Source organism: Hyperolius riggenbachi, chromosome 2, assembly GCF_040937935.1.
Source record: "Hyperolius riggenbachi isolate aHypRig1 chromosome 2, aHypRig1.pri, whole genome shotgun sequence".
Classification (NCBI taxonomy): Eukaryota; Metazoa; Chordata; class Amphibia; order Anura; family Hyperoliidae; genus Hyperolius; species Hyperolius riggenbachi.
The window spans coordinates 413,683,354-413,692,024 of record NC_090647.1 but is presented as its reverse complement, the minus strand read 5'-3'; the positions used below and the strand labels follow the sequence as shown (position 1 = coordinate 413,692,024).

Sequence of the window (8,671 nt, the reverse complement as noted above, 5' to 3'; positions counted from 1 at the left end):
CCCAGCCTGGATCCAGCGATGGCGCAGCCTCCCTGCACATCTCGGGTCCTCTCTATGGGGAGGATCGGGTCTACGCATGATGTCATGACGTCGGTGACGTCATGACAACATGTGTGATCCTCCCCATAGAGAAGAGCGGAGCTGTCCGGGGAGGCTGCGCTGATCGCTGGAACCGGGGGGATGCCAGTCACCTGTACTAGCTAGCCTAGTGCTAGCTGAAGCTGTTACAGCCATGGGATCAGTTAAAATTATACTGGGTGACTCTAGGCTGCAAAACCTCTTGAGCGGCGTAATGCTCAGGAGGATAAAGTTTGTCTTATTACTACTAAACCTAACCCAACTCTCACACAGAACCCTCCCTCTACCTATCCCTAACCCTTAGACCCCCCCCCCCCTCTGGTGGTGCCTAACCCTAAGACTCCCCTGGTGGTGCCTAACCCTAAGACCTCCCTGGTGGTGCCTAACCTTAAGACCTCTCCGGTGGTGCCTAACTCTGACTCCTCCTCTGGTGGTGCCTAACCCTAAGACCCCCGTGGTTGTGCCTAACCCTAAGCCCCCCCTGGTAGTGCCTAACCCTAAGACCCCACTGGTGGTGCCTAACCCTAAGACCCCACTGGTGGTGCCTAACCCTAAGACCCCACTTGTGGGACCTAACCCTAAGATGCCACTGGTGGTGCCTAACCCTAAGACTCCACTGGTGGTGCCTAACCCTGACTCCTCCTCCGGTGGTGCCTAACCCTAAGATCCCCCCCCCCACCCGTGGTGGTGCCTTACCCTAAGACCCCCCTGGTAGTGCCTAACCCTAAGACCCCACTGGTGGTGCCTAACCCTAAGACCCCACGGGTGGTGCCTAACCCTAAGACCCCCCACAAATTAAACATTTCAAAAAGAATGTAAAAATTATATAAAAAAAAAAGTTAAATTACATGTCAAAATGATAATTATTGGGATTATAATAGTAAAAATAATGTAAAATTGATTAACAAAAAAGAACAATATAAAAATATTGAAAGGTTAAACGATAATTTAAAAAAAATGATAATTGTGAAAATGAATTTTATAATAAAATTTTCCGTTTTAGTATTGTCAAAACGATAAATAACAATAGGCACAAAACAGTTTAACGGGCGCCCGTTTCATCCAGTTTTGTGCCCAATAGCCGATATTTAACATTAGAGTCAATGGCGGCGCCTGATTTGTACACTTCTCATACGCGGCCGTCCGATTTTCATGCTTCTGTCACTGGATTTGATGGGATATTCTGGGATTTTTCCTTGGTGTACAAGTGGGATGCAAGTAGATAAGTCATGCAGAACTGGTCACTGGGGTCACTGTGAGATACAATCCACACTAAATCCAGGGGCAGAGGAGCTCTAGCTCTTACATTCGGAAATAGCTTTGTATTTCTAAAGTAATATTATATTACTGTAATTATTTTATAATATAGATGCAATCTTTTATATCACACAAGCTCCCATGTTATCTTTTCTTACCCACACTTACCAACCCATGCCTCACCTATCCTTCCGACCCCATATTAACTTTCTTAAAGGGGTACTATTGCGAAATATTGTAAAATGTAAAATATGTGCAAACTTATACACATAAGAAGTACATTTTTTCCAGAGTAAAATGAGCCCTAAATTAATTTTCTTCTATGATGCTGTCACTTACAGTAGGTAGTAGAAATCTGACAGAAGCGACAGGTTTTGGACTGGTTCATCTCTTCATAGGGGATTCTCAGAGATTGATTTATTTTCAAAAGCACTTAATGAATGGCAGTTTGCTCTATCCAACTGCCAAACAACTGTGCAGCGAGCAGGCAAGCTGGCCAGCATCATTGTTTAAATCTTTTTTAGGGAATATATAAAGAATAAAAGCCTTGCTGAGAATCCCCTATTAAGAGATGGACTTGTCACTTCTGTCAGATTTCTACTACCTACTGTAAGTGACAGCAACATAGGAGAAAAGTAATTTATGGCTCACTTTACACTGGAAAAAAAGTACTGATTTGTTTATGCTTGCGCATATTTTAAATTTTAAAATGTTTCGCCATAGTGCCCCTCTAACCATTCCCTACCCAATCAACTTTGCTGTATACTGTCTTGACTTAGCTGTATTTTCTCTTTGCTCATTTACATAATACAGAAACATTATAAAATAATCCCAGATTTTGTGAACCCCTTCCACATAAATATGCAGTTGTCCCTGTATTGTATCAATGTACTAGACCCCCCACAACTGATTTATCCATATAAATACTCAGGTGCCCACCAGGAAATCCTGGATATCTTTTTTATAGTATAAATTGAAATGAATGATAGTTATTTACATTTTATGGCTACTACTAGTAACCCTAAGGCCTGGAACCAACTAGGAATCGCTGCAGCGCTTTAAAGTCACTGTAGCACTGTGTGCTTCGATTCCTCGGGCGATTGCGATAGGGATTCCCCGGTGCTTGGAAACGCTGTAGAGTAAACTGTACAGCGCTTCCGATTCGCGATTCGATTTTTTTTTAAATAAAACTTTATTATACTTACCCGGTGTCCATCTTCCATCCATAGCCCTGCCCCCTAAAGGAAGAGGTCATTAGTGCTTCTCTAGGAAAAATCAGAGAAGCGCCTGTGACCTCTTGGTTTAGGTGGCGGAGCTATGGACAGAAGAAGGAAATCAAGACACTGGGTAAGTATTTAAAGTTTTATTCAAAGCGTGATTGCTCCGCCCCCCCCCCAAAGCACTGCATAATCACTTTGATAAGCGATTTATGCAGCACTTATATACTTTGCTTTGAGCACTAATGCGCTCACTTACATTGGCAAAGCGTTTTTTGGAATCGCCGCCGATCCCTAAACGCTGCCAAAAATGTGGGTTACTGGCCTAATAAACATTTTTTAGGTGGCCACATACCATGTACAATTTTGTATATTTCTTTTCAATTCAATAATTACAATCAATGTAAATGTTTTGATTGGTTGCAACATTTGAACAAATCTGACTAATGTGTCACACACATGATACATTGAAAATATTGACAACTCTGAGAAAATTGCTTGGCTCTATACATCAAGAAATTGAAAATCTACCCTACACCATTTTCAGAACATTGATCAGGAAAATCCACCACTCCTGATTGACTTGGGAAATTCAATCAGATTTCTCCAACGTATAAAAACAGTTTGATTTTGCTATACAACTGATCGTTTTTATCGAATTGGTTCATTTTATTGTATGGTGAGTGGCCACCTTTAAGATTGGAGATTTTTGTTAAAAACAGTTTTTTTCCCTAACTAATGGATAGAAACAGATAGATATGGCCAATTGGACATTCATCTATTTTCCATTTCTTGAACTTACCTCCTTTCCCTTTGACTAACTGAATAGTATCACTTTCAGTAAGTTGTAAAAGTTCAAGAAAAACGGTTAATGGTAAATAAGTGTTTCAGTTTTTTTTGTTTTTTTTTTTAAAAGGAAACCTGAGTTGAGAGGCATGTGGAGGCTGACATATTTATTTCCTTTTAAACAATGCACATTGCCTGGCTATCTAAGACGTTTAGCCATGGACTATGAACAAGCATAACAAAAAATTCAAATAGGGGTTTAAATGGAGCAGGCATAAAGTCATATTTAGTATACAAAACTGCATCACATTTATTAAAAAAAAAAAAAATCTCCTTATTTCATAAATGTAGCTCCATATGCAGAGTTCACAGATTGATTGACATGTTTCGCAGCTAGAACCCACTTCTTCAAAGGCATATGAAAAGGTATACAAAATCAAATTCAAAAGGCACAAATGTCTCTAATGTCTGTAATGATGACAAAAGAGAAATGCATGCCTCCCTCCTCTGTAATGAGGTGTGACTGCTTTTTGGTATGGTATTTTTAGATGGGGAGGAGCTTATTGTATTACGGTCTTTAATTTGTGAGCTTAGCCACATGCTTGTTTCAGGTGTGTGATTCAAGCACTTCTGGCCACTGGTAAACTGGTATTGTTTAAAAGGAAATAAATATGGCAGCCTCCTCATGTCTCTCACCTCAGGTTCCTTTAACTACTTTCGGATCCCTGCTATGCATATCTACGCCCCTGTATACTTCACTTGCGGATCAGGGACGTAGATATGCGTACTGTTTAGTTACCGACATCCTTCATGAATGTCACATCCCTCCCATTTGCTTTTGCCGCAGTGCTGCCATTCTGTAATTAGGGTATTGGAAACATTGGAAACCCAATAACCATGTCTTTGATGAATGAAAGCTGAAGTCATAGAGACGTCGGCTTTTATTCACAAAATGAAAGTAACCAGTTACATTCACTAATTCCCATAATCTACTGTCGGGAACTATGTGTGAAGCCATCTTGTGGCCAAAAAGTAAAAATATAACCAAATACATTATTATACAATATTAAATAGAAAAATAAAAAAAAAAACTATTATTTTTAGTCCCTTTCACATGGTTACCAAAATAAAACACTTGTAAAAAACAAAACAAAATGACTTCATTTAAAACATATATACATAAATAGTTACTTAAGGAGGTTTTTTTAATTATGTAGGTCATGAGGGTATATTACAGTTATTTTTGTAAGTAAACCCTTGTTATTATTGCTATAGTACAAAAAAAAACAAAAAAAACACTAAATGGAAAAAATTACACCTTTATTTCCAAATGAAATATCATCGCCATACATTGTACTAGGGACATAATTTATATGTTCTAATAACTTATATGTAATAATAATCTGTTCCAATATCATCAGATTAATGAAGAAACCATAATAATATTATTTATACCATCATAATAATATGTTGTAATATCTTAAAAGTATACGCAGGAACCAAGTCCTATGAAGGCTTATTATTAGCCAAAAGCTCATTTTTTATTTATCATTAAGTTAAATAAATGATATCATCCTGATTCAAAACTTCTATGTTGTAATCAGGCTCGGACAGGGCCGGCGGGAGCTCGAGATTTCGCCCGGTAGGCCTCCCTGTTTGTGGCCCCTGGGGGCCCTGAGCACTGCAGGAGGGGGCACAGTGCATGAAGGAGGAGCAGCGGCGGGCAACAGAGCAGCGGGGAGGGGGAGCAGTCTCCCCCCCTCCCTCACCTGGGAACCCCCCTTTCCACGCTTCCCCCTCCAAGCTACAATGTGCAGTGGGCGGCAGACCAGAGCGGCAGCGAGTGGGGAACCTATCAACTCACTACTTCCTGGTTCCCGCTCTGCATGCCACTACTCTGGTCTGGTCTTCTCTGCTGTACTGTCCAATCACGCTCTTGACTGTGCTTCCTGTGAGAGCATGATTGGACAGCAGAGAAGATCAGAGCAGCGGCAGGCAGAGCGGGATGCAGGAAATAGTAAGTAGACAGTTTTTGCCCGCTCACTGCCGCCCGCTACACATTCTAGCCTGGAGGGGGGGGAGTGGCAAAGGGGGGCCCCCAGGTTAGTGACGGAGGGGGGAGACTGCCCCCCCCCCTCCGTGCTGCTATTCAATCTGCCATTTTGTGGGGAAATCTGCCGACAATCTGGTTGCATTTTGAGGGGAAATCTGCCGTCAATCTGGTTGCATTTTGTGGGGAAATCTGCCGACAATCTGGTTGCATTTTGGGGGGAAATCTGCCGACAATCTGGTTGCATTTTGAGGGGAAATCTGCCGTCAATCTGGTTGCATTTTGAGGGGAAATCTGCCGACAATCTGGTTGCATTTTGGGGGAAAATCTGCCGAAAATCTGGTTGCATTTTGTGGGGAAAACTGCCAACAATCTGGTTGCATTTTGTGGGGAAACTGTTGCTAGATTTTTTTTTTCTTTGGGGGGGGGGGGGGGGGCGGCCCTCCACCATGTGGTCTGGAAAAAAAAAATGGCCCTCCATGCCCACGAAGTTGGACAGCACTGGACTACTTAATATTTTTATTTTGTGGCATTTGACTACTTGATGAATTATCCTGAGGCATGTAACTAATTTAATATTTTATCTCTAAAATGTATCTGGTCGGACCCACTTTCTGTGAATAACACCGCTACTTATTTTGTGTATTTTTTTGTTATTTTGTGTATTTTCAAGTCTGCCCATGACCCATCATGACCATGTCCATGTTTCAGAGTGTGGTGACACCCATTTATTTTTGCTGCAGCGTGCCACATATGGACATCTCCCTGTTGGGGACTGTCCTCAGAAGTGCTCACAATCTATTAATCTATTCTCTACCATAATCTAATGTCCTACAAAATATAGCAAAACTTCTAGAGTACACGTATATGGGAGCTCAAAATGGGGGGGGGGGGATTGGTCGGGGGGGCAGCAGGCCCCAGGCTAAAGCTTTCCTGGTGGGCCCTTAGTGTCCCAGTCCGACCCTGGTTGTAATGGGCAAATAAAATGTGTGGGTCTACAATAACACATTTCATTTTTAAACTATAATAGCTGAAAGTGCAAAATGCATATATAATAAAACATTCTTAGCAAAAATTACTGCCAAAAGAAAGCTTAGTTTGTCCCACAAAAAAAAGTATATATAGATAATTTCAGTGTTATAAGTAGCAATGAAGTTATTGGCAAATGAAAGGGAGGAGCGGGATGTGAAAATTGCTCTGTTTTTGAAGGGGATTAAAACCTGTGATCCTGAAGTGGTTAAAGTAAGAGCAGTTAAGGCAAGGATAAACATGATGATGAAGATGCCTCTCCTCCGTTTATTTCCATGATTCACATTACTTATAAAAATGCACAGAATATTGTGATTAAAAACCGGCATATCTTGGTAAGCAGTTTGATTATTGGTCCTTATACACCTACATCTGTACAGACAGTGAAAGAATAAATAAAAAACATAAGAGCATTCATAAAAAGAGCAGAAGAAGGGTACTTCAAGAGGCTTTTTCCCCCCAGTGTATTTCAGACAATGCATGCAATGCAGTAATGCATGAAACAGGTCAGAGAAATCTATGAAGAGTGTAAGCTACCGTATGTTATATTGTTGGTTGCCGTATATATTGTATGTTGAGATGATATTAAGAAGATGTACTGTCTATGCATCAGTACCCATGTGGCTCTGAGTATATTAGCAAAACAAGAAGGAAACTGAATGTTAGGATTAAAAAATACTTATACTGTATAATAACAAATGTCTAACTACACTGGGCCTAATTTATAAAATCTGTGATGAGCGGCAATATGCTCGGATGTTAATCCAGACTGCTTTATTTTACAAGAAAAAGTGGCCGGGAGCATCTGCATCTGCGTGATGTCATCATACATTTATCAGCCATTTGCCAGAAATAAGGATGGACTGCTATCCCCAGGGAATAGACGCACTGGTCGCCAGCAAAATGTAGGCAATGCTTCTTTTTTAATCATGTATTTTGATCATTTGTGTGACACACAAGGGACACTTGTTAAGCTTACAGATCTATAGGTTTCTGGTTAAGATTTTTCTTTCCTTTTTTGATTAAGGAGAAAACATCAGCTGCACACCAGTCATAGTGAACTGACCCTCTTGAAAGAGAATTACAGAAAATTCCGGTAGTGTAAGCTGGGTTATTGATAACTGACCTCAACTTGGTGGATGTCATGTGGTTCAGGTGCCTTAGCTATTTTGATCATATTAATTTAATTAAATGTACTTGCACATCCTGTTTAATCCCTGCAACAAGGAAAAATATACATTTAAAAAATGACACTTGCTGCTTTTGTTGTCTTAGATATCAAATGAGTGCAATATGCAACACTAAGACGTGCCTCTGCCACACCTTTAGCCACGCCCAATTGTGCATGCAAAGCACCCTCTCCCTCCCCTATACAGTTCCCTGTTGTCTAGTGGTTCCCACTTCCTTATAAAGTTACCTGGTGTCTAGTGATCCACATCCCCTTCTTTACAGTTCCCTGGTGTCTGTTGGTACCCCTCCCTTCCTCTTATACTGTAGCTTCCCTGGAGTCTAGTGATTCCCCCTTCCTCCCCCATATGGCTTCCCTGGTGGTTCCTGCCCTCCTTCCCCAATATAACTTCACTGGCGTCTAACGATTCCTACCTCCCTCCACCATATAACGTTCCTGGTGTCTAGTACTTCCCCTTCCTTCCATCCCCCATATAGCTTCTATGATGTAAAATGCCCCCCCCCCTCCCTTCACATTATAACTTCCCGTGTGTCTAATGGTTCCTCCTCCCTCCCCAATATAGATCCCCTGGTGTCTAGTGCCCACTTACTTTACCCCATATAGCTGCCCTGGTGTCTAATGGTTTCCCCACCCTCCCCAATAGGCAGCACGCTTCTGGTTAGTGCTCTCGCCTTGCAGCGTTGGATTCCCAGTTTGAATCCCAGCCAGAGCAACATCTGCAAGGAGTTTGTATGTTCTACCCGTGTCTGCGTGGGCATTCTGGTTTCCTCCCACATCCCAAAAACATACTGATAAGTTAATTGGCTTCCCCCTTAAAATTGGCCCTAGGCCCTATGACATATGCACTACATGATACATACATATAAATAGCACTATGGTAGGGATTCAATTGTGAGCCTCTCTGAGGGACAGTTAAGTGATAACACAATATATACCTGTATGTACAGCGCTACGGAAGATGTTGGTGCTATATAAATACTAAATAATAATAATAATAATAATAATAGAGCTTCCCCAACCTCGTGAATATAACTTCCCTAATGTTTAGTTGCCCTTTTTCCTGTG

General features: G+C 41.3%; 1 long non-coding RNA gene across 1 annotated transcript; it reads left to right on the top strand.

Moving 5' to 3' along the window:
- Nucleotides 1-1,869: 1,869 nt before the first annotated feature.
- LOC137544523 (uncharacterized) lies at nt 1,870-7,629 on the top strand. The gene is made up of 3 exons (XR_011025894.1): nt 1,870-1,944; nt 7,204-7,322; nt 7,445-7,629. It is a non-coding gene; the product is annotated as an uncharacterized lncRNA (long non-coding RNA).
- The last annotated feature ends 1,042 nt before the right edge of the window (nt 7,630-8,671 follow it).